This window comes from Myotis davidii, unplaced genomic scaffold, assembly GCF_000327345.1.
Source record: "Myotis davidii unplaced genomic scaffold, ASM32734v1 scaffold6, whole genome shotgun sequence".
Taxonomy (NCBI): Eukaryota; Metazoa; Chordata; class Mammalia; order Chiroptera; family Vespertilionidae; genus Myotis; species Myotis davidii.
In genome coordinates, this window is record NW_006383011.1 from 15,560,206 (window position 1) to 15,580,284 (window position 20,079).

The following is a 20,079-nucleotide window of genomic DNA, read 5'->3' on the forward strand; positions in this document are numbered from 1 at the left end:
GGACCCCCCCCGCCCCACCCCTGAGTGCACAGATTTTTGTGCACCGGGTCTCTGGTCTATATATATAAAAGTCTAAGAGACCATTACGACAGGTCGACTGCTCGACCAGTAACTACAACAATGCACTGGCCACCAGGGTGCAGATGCTCAATGCATGAGCTGCCCCCTGGTGGTCAGTGCACTCCCACAGCAGGAGCACAGCTCAGCCAGAAGCCAGGCTCATGGCTGACAAGTAGCTGTGGCAGTGGGAGCCTCTCCCGCCTCTGCGGCAGCTACTGAGTGTGGTGGTGCTGTGTCCGGTCCCAGCTCGGGCTCCTCCCCGGCTGCCTGCCTCTTCGCACACTGCTACATCCTTGGGGGATGTCGGACTGCCGGTTTAGGCCAAGCCTGTGGGATCTGGCCTAAACCAGCAGTCCGACATCCTCCGAGAGGCCCCAGATTGCAAGAAGGCACAGGCTAGGCTGAGGGACCCAACTGGTGCACAAATCCGTACACCGGGCCTCTAGTAATAATAAAATTAGCTAGCACACAGTTGCCAAGAACAAAGACACATTATTCAGTCTTCATTCAAGCCAATGAGATGCAAGCAGAAATGTCGTGTGGGAGCTTTAGGGAAACTTTAAGAGATAGCTTGCCTAAGACCTTTCATTTTTGTTCCTTCATACTCATGCTGCTTAAAACAAAGATACCTCAACTTTGGGCCAGGAGGACAAAGGTCTGAGAGATATGAGAGATTCTGAAGCAGTTACTGGAAACTACTTCCTTAGTGATTTTGTGAAGAGCTGTCATTTCAGCCTTACACTGCAGATTCCAAATTTTTATGGGAGAAAAATAAATCCTCTCTTGTTTTTAACGTCATTGTTATTTTGGTGGTTCAGTTACTTGTCACTGTACATAATTCTAACGAATGTAGGGGGTCAGGGAAGGCTTCACAGAAAAAGTGATGTTGAGCAAGGTTTTGAAGAATGAATAGTTACTTGCCAAGTGGAGAAAGGTATTTCAGTTTCAGGCAGGTAATGTAAAGGCACAGATGAAGGAAAGGGTCTGACTTTCCAAAGGATGAGGAGTGGTTCAGATGACTGACGTATAAGGTAGGTGGAATGAAGTAAAAGCAAAAGCAACCCCAAAGCTGGAAAAACAGACTTAAAGAGTCTTCTTCCATGCCATGCTGAAAAAGATGCTTTTACTCCTGTACTTGGTCATCTATAATAATAAAAGCGTAATATGCTAATTAGACCAGAGTTCTGGAAGGGTGACCTTCCAGACGAAGCCGGGGCTGCAAGAGAAGCCGGGTCCCAGGTGCCAGAGGGAAACCGGTGCCGGCAACCGAGGGAAGGAAGGCCTACTCTTGTATGAATTTTGTGCATCGGGCCTCTAGTATTAAATGACTATGAATTCAGATGATCTTCCGCATATTTTAGAAGATCCAAATGCCTCAGTCAGAAAACAAAGCAGTATGGATTAAGCTATGGTGAGGGAGAGAAACTTAGTTCTATAAGAGAAAGGCACACTAGTATTTCTGTACATGCTGAGGACTAGAAGAAATAATGCCTGGCAGAAAGAAAAAATTAGGACTCCTGTGATAGTTAAGGGAGAGGAATTTGGACAACAAAGAAGAGCATACATATAATTTGGCAAAGTCTGGCTGAGGTAAAGATCGGAATACCTGCCATTTAAAGTAAACTGAGGTCAAAGAATTATAGTATAACTATGAGCATCTGATTATAATACATTTTATTTTTATTATCTGCCTGCACTCATTATATCCTTTTACAAGTGGCTGTCAGAGCTGAACAGCATCTACCTATAATAGGAACCTGGTATTTGATGATCAAATACCTTTCCTATCAAAGAAGAGTTAAAAATATGAGTGAGGCAGAAAAAAATCAGTGCTCCTTATGTTTGCTTTAATTTTTACACAAGGAGGTAGTATTCTTTTATTTTTCTGTAATATCATGTATTATTTTTGTTAACTTATAGTTTTAAAAACAACCACGCATGCCCAATCAAAAAAATAAAAAGTGGCAGCAACAATTACCTCATAGAAGTATCAAGAGACAAAATTATTGAGAGGGTCTATGGCTTCTGTGAATACATCATTTATCCCAACTTGCAGGAGACAATAAACAGACATCAACGTTGAGATGATGCAATGTTGGAATTACCTGACGAAGACCTTATAGCAGTTGTTACCAAAAATGCTCCAAAAAGGGCAAACATTCTTGAAATGAATAGAGAGACTCAGCAAAGGAAAAGAACCAAATGGAATTTGAAAAATGAAAAATACAATAATTCACTTCAATAAGCAAAATGGAGATGATAAAAGGAAGTCAGTGAACTTGAAGACTGATTGATAGAAATTATCTAATCTGAACATACAACTAGAACAAAACATGAAAAGAGCCTCAAGAACCTTTGGGATAACAAAGGTCTAATGTTGGTGTTACAGGCATCCTGAAAGGAGAGTGCAAGAGTGGAATGCACAAAAGTATTTAAGAAAATAATGACTTTTAAAGTTTTCAAACTTGGTGACACAACATATATACAGATTTGAGAAGCTCAGAGGGCCAAAGAAAGAACAAACCCCCAAGAAACCCATACCCAGACACGTCATAGTCAAACTGATAAAAACTCGAGACAAAGGAAAACTTGGAAAGTAGACACACACACACACACACACAAAGTAACATACTATTAATAGGGAAACAGCAATTGGAATGAATCTAAATTTCTCACTAGAAACCACAAAGTGCAGAAAGAAATGGCATATATTTTTAAAGGACCTAAAGAAAAGAACTGTCAACACAGAATTTCTATATCCAGTGAATATATTCTTCAGATATTAAGGCAAAATAAAGACACTCTCAGGTAAAGGTAAAATTAAGAGAATTCATGGCCAGCAGATTTACTCTAAAAGAATTACTAAATGGTAGAAGGAAAATGATGCCAAAGGAAAATATGGAATATTAGTAATGAAGAAAGAACAAAGAAATTATAACCATCTGAGTAAATATAATAAATTATTTTTCTCTTCTTGAATGTTTGGCAGCTAAAAGCAAAAGCTACAATGTCTGATGGGGTGTTCTATGTATGTAGAAATAATATATAAGAAAAGAAAAGAAAAAAGGAGGAGGGTAAAGAGACATAAATAGTGTTAAGACTTCTACATCCCACTCAAGTGGAAAAATATTTATTCTAAGTAGACTATGAAAATTTAAATATGTATATTATAATCCCTAAGCAACCATGCACACAGACACTAGAAAGAAATATAGTAAAAAAAACAAAAACCCCAGAATAAATTAAAATAGAATACTAAAAACTGTTCAAATAACTCAAAATAAGGCAGGAAGTGAAAAAAGTGGTACAAAACAAAACAAAAATCCGTTATACCATCCCTTGCTGTCATACCCCTAACCCCTAACTATCCTGTTTTAACCCATGACAACTACTGATGTCATATAAATGGAATCATACAGTAAGTAACCTTTTGAGACTGGCTTCTTTTACTCAGCATAATGCTTTTGAAACTTATCCAAGCTGTTGCATGTGTCAATAATTCATTCATTTTATTGCTTAATAGTATTCCATTGATTAACTGCACTACAATTTATTTATCTAGTCACCTGTTGAAAGACACTTGGATTATTTCCAGTTTGAGGCAATTATGAATAGAACTGTTAAAACATTTATGTACAAGTTTTTCTGTGAATACAAGTTTTCATTTCTCTAGGGATTGGGAGGGGGGAGGGGGAATGAGGAGATATTGGTCAAGGGGTATAAACTTTCACTTATAAGATGAATATTACTTGGGGACCTAATATATGGCATTAACTATAGTTAATGTACTGCACTGTATACTTGAAATTTGCTAAGAGCAGATCTTCAATGTTGTCACCCAAAAAAGGAGGGGGGAGGTATAACTATGTGAGGTAATAGCTATGTAAATTAGCTTGTTTGTCATAATGATTTCACAATGTATATGTGTATCAAATCATTATGTTGTATATCTTAAATATTAACAATTTTTATTTGTCAATTATACCTCAATAAAGCTGGGGGGTGGAAAATGCTGACTGGGACCAAGTACTAAGCAAACCATCTTAAGCAGGTATAAAATATTTCTTTTTGTGTGTGTGTCCCCAAAAATAAACGAGTCCACCAAAACACACAAAGGATTATAATTCAAGAAAGTATTCTCTATAACTATATGTATTTTGGGGTGGCTACCATGAAAGTTAGATCTTAGATTGTGAGTTTTAAGAAACAAAACACAACCATATGACCAAAGCCATTTATTTAGATAAGTAACCAACCTCACCATCCCTGTGTCCTAGTTTCTAAACATTAAATGTAAGTTATCTGTAGAAGTACTCAACTCCTTTTCAATGACAACAGCATTTTTCTAACTTTTCAATCTTTAATCTTCTGGGGATATGAGCTTTAAGTAGCAAATCCAGCTGTTTCTACAGCTAAAAGTATGTTAATATGTAAGCTTGGGCAATGAAAATTTGACAACAAATATTTATCTACTGCTAAACAAGTTAATTATTGAGTACTTAAATATTCCAAGCCCTAAGGGTCATACAAAAGAGATCAAAATGGTACAGGTCCTCAAGGACTTAGCTGAGGAGACAATACAGACTCATGAGATAGACACCAGAACTGTAAATAAAAAACTGTTATGTACAATAATTCGAGAATAACATCTAAATAGACATCAAAACATTCTGGTAACCCAGAAGAGAAAATAATTTCATCTGAAGTTGAGAGACACTGGAATACAGTGAAAAGAAGAATGTACTGGAGTCTAGAGGCCTGTCTCAGCTCTGCCATTAAAAACTCTCGGGTATGTTCCAACTGCTCCCCAGTGTATAGTTAGTAGGCAAGGTACCTGACACAAAAAGGACATTTGTTCATTCACTGCTGCTTTGGATTTGGCTAAGCAAGGAAGAAGGGGCAGGCAGGGGCTCCTTCTAGAAGGAATTCTGCAACTCAGGCCTATGGCAAGCTCACTATTTGAATTCAATTCCATCTTTTCACAACCATGTGGCTGTTCTCCTGGCCTCCTCCAGAGCACAAACTCTTGTATCAAGGGCCTCACTGTCCTGGGCCCAGCTGCACTGGCACCTCACAGTCCCAGGGACCCCCTATGATGCATCAGCTGTCTGGCTTAGTTTCAGGCTGGTTCTCTGGGTCTTAATAAGCTTATCTGAAAGAAAGGGAATCAATCAGGTCCTTTAGAACATCATGATCTATTAATATAAAAATTAGAAATATTATCCATAGAACATAAACCTTACTAAGTTGTCAGCTATGAGTAAAACAACTTACAAAATTTGTTATCTGGACTTTACTTGTTTGTTCTACAAGAAATATCAAACTGTTTTTAGAAATGCCAAACAAGAAAAGCAAACACTAATGAATTCTTTAAAAGAACAATTCTTACTTTAGTCTCAAAATATTAAAATGGCTAGATCTCACAGTAAAACATAACCTATGAAAAGATTCATTGCAGTTCTTCCCTAGATTGAGTTAATTCTTATGACTCAGAACAATATTCTTGTAAATCAAATACTCTTAGTACCTCTAGAACACCAAGTGCAGTAGAGTTCCCAGCAATGTCAGCAGGCAGCAAGAAAAAGGTCAAGAGTGCCCTTCTTAACTTCCAGACCTAAAACCCAGAAGTAGAAAAAAACAAATCATCTTAACAGTCCCTGAATGACAACTATGTGCTAGATGTTGTCCCAGTAACTTTAAATAGATTATCTTATTTAGTTCTCACAACAATCCTATGACTTGGCTAGTTATTATCACAATTGTCATGATGAGAAAATTGAGGCTCCGGAGGTTCAGAAAATGTCCCACAGCTACAGAATATTTTATAAAGCCTAAACATAAGGTAATCAAAGAATGTGCCACTGTCTTAAGCCTTTAGAAAAACACTCTCATCAGTGGACCCAACTGTTCACATACCTTTGGTAGATATAGCCCGATGGTGAAGATGTAGATTATCAAACCATCATGACTGGATATTATATCTTAACTTAAATTAAGAAATTAGCTTTGTTTTCCATATGAGTCTTCAGTAATTTGCTTAGCATGAAACCAGTTCCCCTGATCAAACTGAGTTTCTAGATCTACAATTGCTGAGGAACAGACACCAGACTATTCAAGTTAATGTCATTCTTTGAGGTCTGTTATGAATGGCACCTCCCTGGAGATGTCTATTTCTTTGTTCATTAACCATAACATTCCTTTGTCTCTTCTTTTGAATATTAACTTTCTCCACTGGATTTCTAGTATGTTCTTTATATAGCAAAAACTGTGAAGCTGACCAATAGAGTGAGTTCTTGAAGGGTACCAGGTCCATATGCCTATGATGCCCTGGATAGAGACAGCAATATAATATTTTATTAAGAAAACTAAAGGCTATGATTTCCATTCTTTAACATAAGAACATCCATATCTGCAAGGAGGGGGGTAGTTACAGTGGCTGAGAAAGGAAGACAAAAACATATTTAAAAAATACTCTGGAGCCCATGGCTCAGTTGAGCACAGACCCAGGAATGAAGAGGTTGCCGAGTCAATTTCTAGTTAGTACACAGGCCCAGGTTGCGGGCTGGATCCCCAGTAGGGGACCTGCAGGAGGCAGCCAATCTATGATGTTCCTCTCTCATAGATGCTTCTATCTTTCTATCCCTCTCCCTTCCTCTCTCTCTAAAAATCAATAAGAACATATTAAAAAAACACACACCAACTTTGAAAAAAAGAAAAAAGGAAAGAAAGATTAAATATCTTTAAGTATACAGAGAATTATTTGATAGAAACCCACACTTTTAAACTATGAAACATGGGTCACTGCCTTAGTTTGAGAACAGTTTAGAATATGTATTACACATATAGTGTAAGAATAAATGTCTCTTTCACTTACTGATAAAGATCAGTTTAAAATATATGCAAAAATGGAAAAGAGGCATGGTTAAGATGAGAAAAACTAAAATCACTTAAATCCTTCTTCCCTTATCTTCCCAATCATTAATTTTATCAGAATTTTTAAAATTAAAGTAATTTTTGGGGGGTGTGTGTCCAACTATGAGTACATGCTTATTGTAGGAAATGTAAAAAGTATTAAATACTGTATTAAGAATATGTTATCAGAAATAGATCCAGAGACATGGAAGCATACAATAGACTGAATCTCAGAGGGAAGGGGGAGGGGAGAAGTGTGTGGGAAGAGATTAACCAAAGAATTTATGTGCATAACCAATGAACACAGACAAAAGTTTGGTGAAGGCCTGGGGTGGGGGATGGGTGTGAGATGAAGGAAGGAAAAAAGGGGACATCTGTAATACTTTCAACAATAAAGATAAATTTAAAAAAAGAAAAAGACTATGTTCTCTGACCAAAATAGCATTAAATGAAAACACAGTAACTAAAAAGATACCTGGAAAATCCCAAGCATTTGAAAATTATTTGACAATACTCTTTGGAACAATCCATGGGTCAAAAAAAAAAAAAATTACAAGCGACATTAGAAAATATTTTGAATGAAATGCTTATGAAAATGTATAGCTTTAAATGTTGATATTTTAAAAAATAAATTTTAAAATCAATAAACTAAGCTTTCATTTAAAAAATTAGAAAAAGTAGAATAAATTAAACCCAAAATAAGGATGAAGGAAAGAATTACTGAAAGAGCTCAAATCATAAAACACAAAACAGATAATCCACAGAAAAAAAATCAGAAAAACCAAAAGTTGATTATTTTAAAGGATTGATAAAAGTAATAACCCCTAACTAGACTAATCAAGGGGAGAGGAAGAAGAAAATGAATCCAATATCAGAATGAAAGAGGGACCATCCAATAGATCCTACCAACATAAAAAGGAAAACTGTTTTATAACATATATAATTTATTTTCAAGCTGATAAATTTGACAAGTTAAGATAAAATGGGCAGATTCCTTGAAAAATACAAATTATCAAAACAGGCATAAAAAGAAACAGAAGATCTGAATAGTCTTATATTAGTCTTTTAAAAATTGAATCCTTAATTAAGAACCTTTCCACAAAGAAAACTGCAGGCCCAGGTGGCTTCATTGGTAAATTCTATCAAACATTTAAGGAAGAACAGCAATTGTACCCAAACTCTTCCATAAAAGGAAGAACAAAGGAACACTCACTGCTGGTAGAAATGTAAAATGGTAAACCCACCTTCGAATTTGTTGTCAGTTCCTCATAATGTTAAACACACACATATTCTAAAACCCAGCAATTCCACGTCCAGGTATTCATCCAGAATACATATGCCACAAAAAGCCTTGTATAAGAATGTTCATAGCAGTTTTAGTCATAACAGTTGAAAACTGGAAAAAAAAACCTTTCTGTAATAATAATAATAATAATAAACAAATTACAGTATATTATCATAATTGAATACTGGTCAGCAACTAAAAGGAAGTAACTACAGTTACATGTAACATGGATGAATCTATATTTTAAACAAGAGCTTCATAAAATTTTTATGCCCAGGAAAGTTTGAGAACCATGGTTATAGAAATACTAGAGGCCCGGTGCATAAAATTCATGCACGGGGTCTGGGTTGGGGGTGTCCCTCAGCCCAGCCTGCACCCTCTCCAATCTGGGACCCCTTGAGGGATGTCCGACTGCCCGTTTAGGCCTGATCACAATCCAGGACTGCTGGCTCCCAACTGCTCACCTGCCTGCCTGCCTGCCTGCCCGCCCCTAACCGCTTCTGTCTGCCAGCCTGATCAATGCCTAACTGCTCCCCTGCCAGCCTGATTGCCCCTAATTGCCCTCCCCTGCCAGCCTGGTCGCCTCTAACTGCTCTCCCCTGCCAGCCCGGTCGCCCCTAACTGCCTTCCTCTTTAGGCCTGGTTCCCCCCAACTGCCCTCCCCTGCAGGCCTGGTTGCCGCCAACTGCCCTCCTCTGCAAGCCTGCCCCCCCCCAACAGCTGCCCTCCCCTGCAGGCCTGGTCCCTCCCCAATTGCCCTCCCCTGCAGGCCTGGGTCCCCCCAAGTGTCCTCCCCTGCTGGCCATCTTTGACCACATGGGGGCGGCCATCTTGTATGTTGGAGTGATGGTCAAATTGCATATTACTTCTTTATTATATAGGATGTAAGAAAACAAAAAGAGAAAATAGGGATTTGGGTAATTTATAAGCTAATCAGTGCCATATACACTATTAACTATATGTAACAGTTGTCATCTTCCATTAAGTGCTTAATTGCCATTTAAATCAATATTCCTCTGATCATATTTAATTTTCTACTTTTGTGCTTCAAGGAATTCCAATTCCAAATTTTAGTCTTCAATCATCTAACTACCCTAATTTCTCATTAATCCCAACTCATACTGTGCATTTTAGATAAAAATCCTGCTCAGCAGTTTCCTTTTTTTCCCTTCCTTAATGTCCCACTTTCTTGATACTGTTTTTCCCACCTCTTTAATAGTGTTATTCTTACTCTTCACTACACAGATTTGTCTTTCTACCTCCTTTAAGACTGAACCAAAAACTCATCTTTTCCACTAAGTGCTAAACCTCAGATTTTTTTCCAAATTCTCTCAGCACCCAAAGATCTTGCTCCTAATATATGTATTTATTTTACTGAATTTGGACATCTCTTATAATGACTCACTAACTCCATCCCCTGGTTATAGAGTAGACCAGTGATGGCGAACCTTTTGAGCTCAGCATGTCAGCATTTTGAAAAACCCTAACTTAAATCTGGTGCCGTGTCACATATAGGAATTTTTTGATATTTGCAACCATAGTAAAACAAAGAGTTATATTTTTGATATTTATTTTATATATTTAAATGCCATTTAACAAAGAAAAATCAACCAAAAAAATGAGTTCGCGTGTCACCTCTGACACACATGTCATAGGTTCGCCATCACTGAAGTAGACCCTTTGGGTTCAGTGAGTTAAAAAGATTACAGTCCTTTTCAAGGTTCATTTTCTTGTGCTGTTCTCTCTGGCATTCTAGTTGCCAGAGGCTTAAACTCTATAGGGGTGGAGGGGTAGGAGAGAAAGAGATGGTTGATTATGGCTGTTCTGCATTAGATTTTAAAGGTGAAAAAAGCCTTTAGGCTTCAATATCTGTTCAGACTTGCTCACTTGCCCAAGGAAGCAAACAGGATTCTAAAAAGAGACTTTAGGAGAGGAATAAGGAAGTGTGTTTGTCTATGAATTCCCTGTGTTGTACAGGTGATCAGACAGGATGCAGTACAGTTTCAAGGACATTCAAATATTTCTGACAGCAAATATTTCTATGTATTGTTTATAATGTTAGGGGGTGGAGGTTTGACTGGAGGTGGGCAAAATTTAAAAATCAAACTAAGCGCCAGTACTCTTTGTTCTGCATACATTATTACTTAGGAATTACTCGTCTAATTTCACAACTTTCAATTTTAAACTATGCCTTCCAAATCATATTTATAAACCTGATCATGCTCCTGAGCTAGAACAATATTCCCAAATGATATCTTGATCATGTTAATCTAAAAAGCACAGAGCTATCTGAAAGCAAACTCAATATTCCCCCCTCTCAAACTTGCACATATTATTCTACTGCTAAGTCAGAAACCTTAGACTCATTCTCAACTTTCTCTATCATCTCCAAACACTAACGAAGTCTGGAAGACAAACTCCTAAATATCTCTGAAATCAGTGCTCTTGTTTCTATCCCCACTACAAATTCCTTAATTCATACCATCATTATCTCTTTCCTGAACTAGGGCAGAGCCTTAAATGACATCCTTGACACTAATCTACCTACCAGGGGCCAGAGAAACTGCCACATTCACTCAGCCTGCCACATGTATTATTTGATGAATAAATGTCTCCAATCTCTGTTCCTCCAGACTATTCTCTTTATTACTGCTATAATCAGTTTTCTAAACCACCAAACTATTTGTGTCACTTCTCTACCTATAAACAAAATAAAAATCCAAATTCCTACTATGGCATATGAAACTACTCACAATTTGTTCCCATTTTACCTTGGTTCTAGTCTGACTTTCCAATTTTTTTCTGCACTCATTTCAAGAGCTCAAACTTCACCCTTTTCTTTAGACACACTATGCCCTTTCTTTTTAATAATCTAGAATAAATAGTAACTCAGTCCAGCTTATTTTGTTTTTATGAGTACCGTATACTATTTTAAGCCATTAGCTAAACCTGTACAGCAGTAATGACTGAAGAAACAATCAGATAATATAGCCAACTCTCAGTTAGCTTATCTATTAACATGGTCGGTATAGACTAAGTGGAAAAGTGAATAAAATGTTTCAACTAACTGTTGAGCTTCTGCTTTACAGTAAATTAATGTTAAAATTCTTCAGTGACAGACTTATTGTCCTCCTTTTGATTCCCAGGCACAAATAGAACTGTAACTCAATTTTCTTCATATCTATCCATTTCCTTTCTTTCATCTTTAACACCTCCCTTCCCCACTTGTTTCTTCTCCTGATAAGTTTTTGCAGCATCCTCTTTGTCCACTCTTCACAAGAACACAAGTATTCTTCTACCACTTTTAATTGTAGAGCACTTAAAAATTTATAAAGCACTTTCACATATACTTACTCACTTGGTTCTTACCTCATTTTTTGGGATTCCAAAATCAACAAATATATATGCCCTTATAATTAAAAATAAGATGTTCTTCTTATATTTTAACTCAAATTTGAGGAAACTGCAGTTCAAGAAGTCCAGTGATTCACCTAACATACTGCTATTCCCTCTGCCTAGAATTCCATAAACCCTCTTCATCTGTTCCTCTCTTAAGACACAGCTTCTTTCTTCCCATCCTTCCAAAGCAAGAATGTTATGCCTGTTTCAATGCTATCAGAATATTTTCACACCACTAGAATAATCTAGGTCTCTGAACTCTACTCTGGTGTTCTTTTCTGCCAAACAATACTTTCCTTACTAACTAATATTACATTTACTAATGCCCATTAATTACCCAGCATTTTGTAAAATCAAAAGGAGAAACATTTTATGGGCAACCGGCACTTATTTACCAATCTTGAGGGTAAAACTGTACACCAAAACATCCCTACCTTTCCTTAAAAATCAGGAATTTAAGCAATGTCTCTAAATCCTCTGAAAATATCTAGATACTGTCTCTTGTGGTAATGCCACAGCAAAGGAGTAAAACAGCACTCCATAAACCCTAAATTAAACTATTACATGTTTTAAGAGATGCCTCTTAACATCTTGGGAAACTTTTAGGATTAACAATCAAAAGACTAGGGCCACAGTACCAACTGCAATACATATTTAACTGACTTGGGAACATCATTTAATCTCCCTGACTCAAATTTCCACTTTAATAATGCCACCCACCTTTCACAATTGTTAAGAGAATTAAATGAAAAATGGCTACAAATCACTTAGCCTGGAACACAATAGTAAAAAAAAAATGATAACCCCTTTTATACTTATTTTTATATGCATCATTTTTGTTTTCTGAAACATGTTCTTGGACTTTGTGACCCAGCAGCAAATACAAGGAAGTTATTTCCATGACTTCTGGATCCCCTACCTGGGTCATAACTCAGGTCCTAGAAATATAACTTGGAATATCTCCTCCTAAATGCATTATTTTGTTCTCTGCCACACGAAAACTCATCAAAAGATATTCCTGTAGCTTCTCCTTATTGGCTTGACTTTTAACTACCTGAAACAGCACAGTCAGCTGCAAATCTGGCAATATTTACTGCCAGTATGTTTTTTGAATCACTTATTTTAAAATGTTAAATAAAATAATCTGAACGATAAAGATTTATTTTTTAAAAATGTTAAATAAAATTAGTCCCAGCACTGATCACCTGAAGGTTAATGAGGTTGGAATGGTATCTCATGTTAATAAAGTAAAAAACTAAATAAACTATTAGATAAATCAGCTCCCCTTTGGACATAGGCATATTTTGACTATTTTAATTTTTTTTTGAGAGAGAGAGAGAGAAATATCGAGTGAAACATTGATCGGTTGTCTCCTGCACACCATTGAACCTGCAATCTGAGTATGTGCCCTGACCAGGAATCAAACTGATGACCTTTGGGTGCATGGGATGATGCTCAACCAATTGAACCACATTGGGTAGGGCCACAGGCATATTTTAACGCTTAAGAAATTACTTGGACTTCTTTAATCAAACTATACTTACATTTTTAGTAAATTTATCCTTTAGTTTTATAGAATACTTCAGTAGTTTTCCTGATACGATGACATACTAATCTATGGAGCCCAAGATCTATGCCAGGCACCAAAAGCCCACGAAATCCTGGTTTTCCTCAACATTTTTCTCTTTCCATCCTCAGATGGTTTCTTTAGCTCCCCTTCTTTTGACTACCCACCATATATACAGGCTTAAAGTTCAGCTCCCAAATCATTTTCCTTCTTTCATGTTTCATTTTAAGTATATATATTATTTAAATGGGCTTCTATCGGTTTCAATTTTTTGAACTACAACATATATACTTGATTACCACCTTTAACTGAAGAATCTTGCTCAGAATAAAAAGACTGGATGTTATTCCTGTTATAGTGGTCTTCAAATTTAAAGAGTCATAATTTGAAGATAATTGCAGAGCAGATAAGCCCATTTCAAAATCTTCATCACTGCTTCCTCTTATTAATTTTGATTAAAGATTACTGTATGATATCTCATCAAAGTAAAGGTAAATTTAACTTTGGTATTAAACAGCATATAAGTAAAGTGCTTATGAACTATTGGAGAACCCATGGAAATTTATTCTCACTATAATGTATTTGGCAAGGGTGTAATTATAGTCTTTCTCAAGTCATTCCTTAGAATGTGTCACCTACCAGGTACATGTAGAATAAAACTAGGTAACTAATTCTCAGTTAAAGCACTCAGATGCATATTTACCTAATATTAACATGAGTCAGCAGTTTAGCCAATTACCCTTCAAGGTTACTTCTGCTTTAATCAGATTCAAAAGCCCTTTCCCCCGCTTAAAAGTAGGATAGTTGGCTAATCCAGATGAAGACTTTTTACGTTGGGCAAGGCCAATAATTTGTATTTTCCCTGTCCTTCTCTAACATCTACACTGAAGCTAAGAAAGTAACTTGCATGGCCCATATCTACCCAGTTCACATCCCCATGAATTTTAAATATGAGTATCAAGCAATTCACAATGCCATAACTGTTTTTAAATATACAAAGAAAATTCCAACTTAATGAAAAATTGAGCAATGGTTGTATTTTATTATAACATGGTATTGCTAATGTCTTTTGAAACCATATTTAAATATTTTATTCATATAATTAGATTATGTAATAGATGGAACAAAGTATCCGTATGTTTAAATTCTATAAAATTTCTAAAGGCATGTCATGAGTCCAAAAAATGTACAATAAACTGTAATAACTTCATAATCTTTATTATAATAGTTAATCAAAAGAAGATTAGGAGCTGGTCGCTCTCATATATTAAAACTTTGAATCAGTTAAAAATTAATACAACCCTGGAAACTTTTGATGGCTTCATGTAACTCTTTTAGTCCTGCTAGCATTACTTCAGATTAAAGGGATGACCCATGTATGTATCATATGAAGTACCACCAACAGAATGCCTGCCTGAGATCTAAAACAATATAGCAAGAATCTACTATCATAATGAATACGCTTTTGAGCTATACCTTATTTCTGATTTTAATATCTAACCCGTAAAATAAACTCAATTTAATAAACTAAAAATAAGAGCAATTAAAAATATTATGTGAAATACACTAAAAAATAATTGAAATTAATGTTTTAAAAGAGGCATGAAAAATAAGCTCATGTGTTACAGATGATAAGTTACATGTTGTTAGAGGAGGTTAAGATGTTGTGAGAAGGAAAGACCACAAAGATGCTTGAGAATCAAGGAAAGACCTAAAAAGATGCTTGAGAATTAAGATTAACCTACTATAATCAGAAGAAGAGCTACTGTAAAAGCAATAGGACCTCCTAAGGCAAAAACAATACATATCCAAAAGAAATCTACCACTGTCACCACAAAATACATTTGATAAACCACATGCTCATGACACTAATTAAACCTGGGTTACAGCAAATTTAAAAAGAACAAAATGTTACAAAATTGGAGTAACACAAATTTTATCGCTAAAACCTAACAGTTTAATGAATGAAGTCATCAAAATATGCAGTTAATAAAAAGCAAGGTTCAAAGATCTTTTGATGGTTCTGGCAGAGAGGAGTTTAATAACAGACCTTATAAATTCCTGGTTTCCTTATCTAAGCATACCCAGTAGGCCTCTAGAACTCAGTAGAGTACCTGCAAATCAATTTTAACATTTTGCTTCTAGATTAGTGAAACTGCAACAATGGTCTCCTGATGACATTCAGAAAAACAGACACCTAACTTGTTATGCACATCTAATTAAAGGTCCAAGGTGAACAGAGGAAGCAGGACAAAAAAATGAGAGCATCAACTATACTAACTGCCCTTAAGGCAGACTATTATTTTTATCTAGGAATTTTTTTTTGGTAGCCTCAAAGTGATTTTGTTAACAGCAAGGAAACAAGTGAGCGTACAAATGCCTATATATACCTACTGAACCATAAAGTATAAGGTCTAATATTTGCTGTACCCTTACTATGTGCTAAAGAAGCACTTTCAATCCTCATCAATACTCTATGAGGTGGGTACTTTTACTACCCTCACTTTACAGATGAGGAAATCTAGGTACACAATGGTTAAATCACTTGCCAGAGATCATAATGTTATTAAGTGACTGAAATTCAAATCCAGTTTTTCTCTATTACAACTATAAGAGAAATTATGTTTTCATAATTATCATGTAATTCTACTACTGCTCTTTTATAAAGGTACTAGAATCCATTTTAACATAAAACCTTCACACTTGCTAAAAGTTATATTTTAAATATATAATTTTCTTTGAAAATGAGCCTTTTGAAATCTGAAAATCTTTTTTTTAAATGTATTTTTATTGATTTCAGAAAGTAAGGGAGAGGGAGAGAGAGATAGAAACATCAACGATGAGAGAGAATCATTGATTGGCTGCCTCCTGTACACCCCACACTGGGGATTGAGCCTGCAACCAGAGCATGTGCCCTGACCACCGGGAATTGAACCAATCATCACCTACTGGTTCATAGGTCAACGCTCAACCACTGAGCACACCAGCCAGACTGAAAATCTTTTAAGCAATTAATTTTTAGCATAAAAATTATAGAACACTAGCCTACTCTAATAAGCTTACCTAATATTTTATTTTTTTGAAGATTTTTAAAATATATATATTTTATTGATTTTTTTACAGAGAGGAAGGGAGAGGGATAGAGTGTTAGAAACATTAATGAGAGAGAAACATTGATCCGCTGCCTCCTGCACGCCCCCTACTGGGGATGTGCCCACAACTAAGCCGGGGACCCTTCAGTCCACAGGCCGATGCTCTATCCACTGAGCGAAACCGGTTAGGGCTTACTTAATATTTTAAATTTAGATGATAGTTTGTCCCTTCCCACTGAGAGAAATACCAGCACTTCCACTAACAATGCAGCATATTGTTTTAAAATTTTCAGTAAAAGCTTATACAGCTTTACATCACTTCATGTATAAAAGTAGTCAACTTCAAGAATGTGGACTAACTGGAACTCTTACACGATGCTGGTGGGAGGGTAATATGGTACAGACATTTTGGAAAATAGTTTGGCAATTTCTTAAAGGACAATAACCACAACCACAACACAAATCACACCTTGTATCCAACCTAGTCATTCTACTCCTAGTTATATACCTAAGAAAAATGAGAGCATTTATCCAATGATTTGCACATGAATACTTATAAAAGCTTTATTTTTTAATAACCAAAGAATAAAAACAACTCAAATGTCCTCAATAGAAGAATGAATAAGCAAATTGTGGGACAACTATATAACGGAATACTACTCAGCAAATAAAAGGTAATGAACTATAGATACAGATAATAATATAGACAAACCTCAAAAATAATTATGCTGCACAAATGAAGCCACATAAAATCATGTACACACTATGTGAATTTATTTATATAAAATTCTAGAAAATCCCAAGTAGTCAATAGTGACAGAAAGGGTTGCCTGGGAATGGGGGAGGGGCAGAAGAGAAGGATTACAGAGACCAGACATTTTAGGAGGTGATGAATATGTTCATTATCTTGACTGTGGTGATAGTTTCATAATTGTATATTTTAGCACGTGAAGTTTACTGTTTGTTAATTACACCTCAGTAAAGGTGTTAAAAATGGAGAGAAAAAAATCAGTCAACTTACCTTCTTTTTTTTAAAAATATATTTTATTGATTTTTTACAGAGAGAAAGGGAGAGAGAGAGAGAGTTAGAAACATCGATGGGAGAGAAACACCGACCAGCCGCCTCCTGCACACCCCCCACAGGGGATGTGCCTGCAACCCAGGTACATGCCCCTAACCGGAATCGAACCTGGGACCTTTCAGTCCGCAGGCCAATGCTCTATCCACTGAGCCAAACCGGTCTCGGCAACTTCTTATCTTTAGAAGGGAACAACATCACAAATAATGGAAAAGCCATTTATAGTTGGCACTAGAATGTTTTAGTTTAAACGCTATGCTTTTCCGCCATCTTTCCGTGCCACCATAATGAGGCACATGAATGTACTGGCTCTGAGAGTATCAACAATGCCAAAAAGAGAGGCAAACTCCAGGTTCTTATTAGGCTGTGCTCCAAAGTCATCGTCCGGTTTCTAACTGTGATGATGAAGCACGGTTACATTGGTGAATCTGAGATCACCGTTGATCACAGAGCTGGGAAAATTGTTGTAAACCACATGGGCAGGTTAAATAAGTATGGAGTGATCAGTCCAGATTTGATGTGCAACTTAAAGATCTAGCAAAATGGAAGAACAACCGTCAGTTTCGTTTCACTCTACTGCCAACCTCAGCGGGCATTATGGATCATGAAGAAAAGACAAAAACACACAGGAGGGCAAATCCTGGGATTCTTTTTCTATAGGTATAATACATATGTGCAAATAAAATGCCTCAATGGGAAAAATAGAATAAAATAAACACTTTAAATGTGATAAAATAGAAAAACCCTGGACTCCAGTCCAGAGATCTGTCCATCACTAACTAGCAATTTTGTCCCTTCCACTATTCTGGGCCTTGGTTTCCTGATCTGCAAAATAATCATCTCCATGGTCTACAATTCCAGCTCTAGAAGAAATATGGCTCATACCATATATCTTTTTCCCAAGCTTCCCATTCTCATTGTTTAGTTATTACTGCATTATTGTCCCTTGTCTACAAATGGAGAAAAGAGCCCATTCTAAACAAAGGTGATAAGAAATGGCTTTCTAAGATCACTGGTTTGCTACAGATGAATCTCAAGGTGAAAAATGTAGAAGCTATTATAATGTTAAAAGGTGTTAGGTTTCAGTATTTTAGGCTACTGTTTTGTGTGCCAGTACATTCTCCCTAAGGACAAACAGTAAAATTCAAGGACAATAGGGAGAAAAAAAAAGTAATTATCCATTAATTATTCAAGAACTAAAGAGGTGCCAACTGAACATATTAACTTTTTTTGCGGATTTTCTGACCAATGAATTGCATTAAAAGGCACAATCTGATCTATAAAATTTTATCAAATCTCTTTAAGTACTCCCTTAAAAAGCTTTCATTTTATAAATTATGAGAAATTAATAAGATAACATATGGGGTTAAGGAAATATTTAAAAGATTAAAGGTTTAGCTGTGCAAATCTCAGCTGCTGCTTCTCAGAGACAGGAAGTGCCTCTGTGGACTGCCACTCACTGCCTAACGCTGATATGCATTTTCTATGTTCCTAATCCATTCTCAAGCGTGTTATACAAATGCAAGATTCTTAAAATTAAACTAAGCATCTGACATTAAGATCCCCAACTGTTAGAAACCTCAACCTGATTTTAGTATTTGTTTCTAGGCTGCTAACTTACCAACATCTTTCCAATTCAACACACAAAGTATCTTAAAACTTCTATAGAATTTGTGGTACAATTTTGCATGATCTTGTAAAGAAACAATTAAAAGCAAGAAAAAGAAAGCATGTGAATGACGTATTAATGTTGTAGAATACAAGTCAGTAGCAAACTAAGCAATCCAGTCCAATCTAAATGTTAACTTGGTAAGAAGTGAGCCACTTGATATAGAACTGAGCAGCGGCTATAGATGAAGAGACCTGAAGAAAGGATCTTCAGCAGCTGGAGCGGCTGCTACAAGAATTTCAAGGTGCAGCTTTGAGAATCTCCGGCAAAACTGGTTAACTGTAAAACACCATCAAATACGTACATACACTTAAAATTAAAGGGTAGCTGAAAAGGTCTAGCTGCGAGCCAGCTTTCGTTGGGAATGCCAAAAGGAAATGTCAAAATCACCTCGACACTCCAATCGCCCAGCCTTCAAACTTGAGATCCATGCCACGGTGTGCACTTAAATTGTTTCTTAGCATCCTTCTTTACATGCAATCCCCTCTCCGGAAGGTCGCTTCGCTTCAGCTACCCGAATACCCAAAACCCCAGTCCCCACGAATCTTAGGACCCCGAGCAGTTGCAGAGAAGTCTTCCTGCAGCCGCCTGCGCATCCCTTCCCACCTCGCGTTATAAACCCGGGGTGCCCCAGTCACCTCAGCCCCCATCAAGCGTCCCGGTGGCCCCTCTCTCCCAGTGGACCTCTTTTCTTCGACCCTGAGGACCCCCTGCTCCCGTCAGAGCCTTAGAGCCCTAAGTCAGTCGGCGGTGCCCCGTTCCCTGCAGCGCCCGCATTGCCCCACAATCTCCGGTAGCCTCGCCCCCATCCACCTCGACCTGGATCACGAACGTTCCCCTACTAGACCGGGGGGGACCCTGTTCCCCTGAGACACCTCACGTTTCCCCAGCCAGAAAGCAGTTCCACAGAAATGCATCGAGAGCCTACTAAGCGCAAGCTCCCACTACGCGCGGCGCGGTCTGCACAGGGATCGCTGTCCCACGCCCGCCGCCTCCTTCCCGGCCAGAGGCACTGCC

At 37.1% G+C, this 20,079-nt stretch overlaps 1 protein-coding gene across 4 annotated transcripts in view; it reads right to left on the reverse strand.

The window, feature by feature from the left end:
• Nucleotides 1-20,079, reverse strand: part of SOCS5 (suppressor of cytokine signaling 5) — a 77,372-nt gene that overhangs the window by 26,129 nt on the left and 31,164 nt on the right. The window contains exons 1-3 of one of the 4 annotated variants that reach the window (XR_001512270.1): nucleotides 8,217-8,505; nucleotides 5,588-5,674; nucleotides 4,280-5,212 (exon numbers count right to left, since the gene is read on the reverse strand). The exons of 1 other annotated variant lie outside the window; for it this stretch is intronic. The gene's annotated coding sequence lies outside the window, so the exon portion shown is untranslated. Of the gene's footprint in view, nucleotides 1-4,279; nucleotides 5,213-5,587; nucleotides 5,675-8,216; nucleotides 8,506-19,452; nucleotides 20,065-20,079 lie in introns of those variants that run through there. 2 more of the 4 variants (XM_006778629.2, XM_015557875.1) reach the window with 2 other exon arrangements.